Source organism: Xiphias gladius, chromosome 15 (genome assembly GCF_016859285.1).
Source record: "Xiphias gladius isolate SHS-SW01 ecotype Sanya breed wild chromosome 15, ASM1685928v1, whole genome shotgun sequence".
NCBI classification, from domain to species: Eukaryota; Metazoa; Chordata; class Actinopteri; order Istiophoriformes; family Xiphiidae; genus Xiphias; species Xiphias gladius.
In genome coordinates, this window is record NC_053414.1 from 24,744,530 (window position 1) to 24,748,321 (window position 3,792).

At 40.2% G+C, this 3,792-nt stretch overlaps 1 long non-coding RNA gene across 1 annotated transcript in view; it reads left to right on the forward strand.

Annotated features, from left to right (window-relative positions):
• Positions 1 to 3,268, forward strand: part of LOC120800236 — a 10,495-nt gene extending 7,227 nt beyond the window's left edge. The window contains exon 3 of the long non-coding RNA XR_005708959.1: positions 3,103 to 3,268. This is a non-coding gene — a long non-coding RNA (uncharacterized LOC120800236). The remainder of the gene's footprint in view (positions 1 to 3,102) is intronic.
• Positions 3,269 to 3,792: the final 524 nt, after the last annotated feature.

The following is a 3,792-nucleotide window of genomic DNA, read 5'->3' on the forward strand; positions in this document are numbered from 1 at the left end:
AAGAAAGTTTGTTTTTACTTTTCTCCTCATTCCCTGTAACCCACCTCTGTTATTTTGCATTATACAGAGGATCCTTCTAGTTCTTTTGAATTTCATGCCAGTTTAAGAGGAGTACTAAACTGCACGACATGCGCAAGTGTTAACTTTAAAAAGCATTTGCTAAACGGATCTCCCAGTTACTGGACATTAGTCCCACTACATTTAATTTTAACTTACAAGATATACTGTTGTAGTTCTTATTTTTCTGATATCTATGTTTAAGAGGACCAACACTGCTACATTGTCCCTGTCACAGGAGACAATTTGGACTTTACTGTATGAATGAACTAAAAAAAAAAGAGCCTTTTGTCTATCTTGCAGAATGTGACTCATTTAATCAGCTACTGACGGACTTCATAGAAAGTGTTAACAATTAGTATCTTTTTTCCCCTCTCTCCTAAGCACCCATGTCTCAAATACACCCCTGCTTCAACCCCTTTAGTGCAGGTGTCCTCTCTCCCTCCCCCCGCCTCCCTCAATCTCTCTTTCACTCCTGTGTGCCTCTGCTCACGTACACACCCTCCTGGAAGGGCATTGTTTGCACAGAGCACCAACGCCGAGCTTTTCAAACACCCTTTAAAACTGTCTAGTCCAGGCTCCAAGGTCAGAGGCAGGATTTTCTGCTTCACGGTTTCAGTTCAGACGTGACTTCGAGCCAGGAGCTTCCTTAATGTGGTTCATGTGATTATTTTTATCATTTTTTTTGTTAGATTAATGTCACATCGATTCAGGTTACAGTCCATTTCAAAAATCCGTGATGGCATTTTAAGTCTGTTTTGGCCATTTTTTTCTGTTGCTGTGTTTGAAGATGTTGCGCTAATCTTCTCTGCAACTCCATTTTGTTCTGTATGAATGATGCTTTAGCTGATTACTCAGCTGACAGTTTGGGTTTTTTTCCTCTGGCATGCTGCCTAGCACAGTAAAAAGACAAGAATACAAAGGAGGGGGAGATGGCTAATGACCATTTCCCCTAGTGTCACCCCTAAGTGGCTGACAAGGTCTCGCTTGGCTGCATGTTTAACTAACCAACTGTGTGTTTCAATAACTGCTAAATTGGAGATGGCAGAGTGTTAATTTGAAGAGCTTGGACATGCCTGTTTTCATTCCTCTCCATGAGTGCATTGCTTTTGTTTTGTATGCATATGAAATTAAGAGACTATTATACCCAGAGTGTCTATGCTAACTGAGTGGTATTCTGTAGTGGTTAAGTGAGAACCTTTACTCTCTCCTCATACCACACAGACTGTAGATTTGCTGCCAGAAATGGTTGGTCTGAAGGGGGTGAATATAAAAGCTGAAGTGTATGTGTGTGGTGTAACTCCTGTGACATCTATAAGAGAGAGAGGAATCACGGGGAAGTGTTGGCTACAAACCAAAGCACTCAGTTGATTGGATGGACTGTGCTGTAGAGAACAGAGGGGACCAACAAGAGAGGAGTGAAATTAAGGGCCTCTCGTGGTGGTGGTGGTGACAGTGATACTGTTCCTGGGGGGTTAATTCATGGGCAATCGAGTGGGTGTGTTATGATGTTTACACAACTGCAGTCTTCAGCTGTGTGTGTCATGTGCGTATGTGCCCGCACTGTGCTTGTCATGGCAGTTTAGTAGCTTTTGTTTTAATGGACCTAACCCTTTGCCCTCTGGCCAGCATGTTTTATTGACTGCAATAACTGGGTCGAGCTATCAAGTATACTGTTGTTACCAGTCTAGGTGAAGCATGAAGCCTTTTTTGTGACTTCAGTTTATTAGAAAAGCATTATTCCAACAATAATACACAGCTATTTGGACTATGTGAGCATATTTTTTATTATCTGTATAAAAATCAGTAAGAGAGTACTTTTTAGTAAAAAGTACAATATAAAATCATTTGATCACTCAAATGATTGTGATCGCTTCCATATGCACAACATTATGTTTAAATGCTTTTAGTGTAGGCTATTGTTTTATTTCACCCCATTTATGGTTGCCTTTTATAGTGTAGTAATATGGTAATGCGCTGGCAGATATTATATAAACTTGAATTAAATCTGTAATTTTTCATCATCTTTAAAGAAAAACTACCTAGATTATATTTTCTAATGCAACAATTATAAATTGTATTTCTTACAACATATAAAATTCTTCTTTTCCATAAATCTATGTTATCGGGCCATATATGAAATGGCACATACTTTATGTTGCATTATGTCAAAGAATTGTCCTCAATCAGTCACAGATCAGTGAAAAAATCTAGACTGACGTTTTGTTTTATACAGTATGGAATAAGAGACATTAATGTTGGCTGTAGCTTCAAGTGTTAACAGTTCTGTGTGTAATTCAATCAGCATGTGCTACCTCAGGCTGTTTGTGTTGATCGGAGTGTTACAGTTATGCTGAGGAACCTGATCTGTGTCTAGCTTTAGGCTGTGGTAACCTTAGCTTTGTGACCCTGAAACACAGACAGGAGGCCAGGCCCTGCTTTGTTTTTAGTGAAAGGCTTTTTGATCAGATAAAAGGTTTAATGTTTGGAGAGTTTGCATCTTTTAAAAAAATAAATGAATCTCATTCAGATACATAATTAGATGTATTAGAAATTGCAGGCTAGGTAACAAGTTCAGTGTTGCTCAGTATGTTTATTTTCACTATGTTGTCTTTCGAGGGTGGACTTCTCTTAATTGTGGGGCAGTTTTTATGAAATCACAGTATGAACCACCTCAATTTCCAAATCATTTACAAGTATCAACTGTCATACACTTTGTTTCCTACCAGTTATGGGTATATTAAATTGCCCATGGTAAAATAAAAACTTTAATTATATTTTCACAGAGAAAATATTAAGCATTGTGTCAGTTTTTAATTGTATATGTTTATTTCCTGAAAATCTGAACGATTGGAAGCTGTCCTCATATCAAATTATAGTAAAGGCATACAGTATGACAAAATTGCAATATTCAGCAAAATAACTGTAATATTAGCATCATGCAGCCCTACATTTGAGACTTTCCTGCACACAGATCCTTTAACATTGTATTGTTTCCTCTCTCTTTTCTTCCATCTCCTGTTCTTTTTGTTCTCCTCTTTCTAGTCACATCCCTCTCAGGCAGTCAGAGCCTCATGCCCTGGAAGCCTGCGCTTTCTCCCTGAGCCACCAGGGGGCCTCAGTCCCACGGTGGGACAACCAGCTCTGAGTTTGCCTTCACCCTGAACCCTCCAGCCCCAGTCAAGCTGTCCCACTCTGCCTCCCCTCCATCCTCCTCTTCTCCTCCTGCTCCTCTTTCTCCTCCCTCCTGGCCCCCACAGGCCCACCTGGACTCCCAGTCAGCCTTCTCCCTCCATGAGGGGCGGGGGGAGGCGCTGGGGGCACTGCATGTGGACCCCCAGCCTCTTCATTTTGCTTCACCTGGGAACCTCAGGGACCTGGGACAACGGCCGTGCCACGATGTATCAACTTTAACAGGTAGGTCACAAATGATACACTGAATCATCTTTTTTAATAAAATGAGAGCTTACATGTGGTTCATTTGAATATACAAATGAAGGCTTCAATTACTAATCAATCTGCAAATTACTAGTTTAGTTATATTTTGAATAGCATACACTTGAGGAAGAGAATAATGTCAATTCTTTCATTTATCATTAGAGGGCCAGAGTGTGCCATTGTACGTGACGTGTCAGCGTAGTAATGGTTGTTAAAGTGCTGCTTCCTTTCTTTCCTCACCCATAAACCCATATACTAATGAATCTTTACACACACACACTCTCCATGCTCAGACCT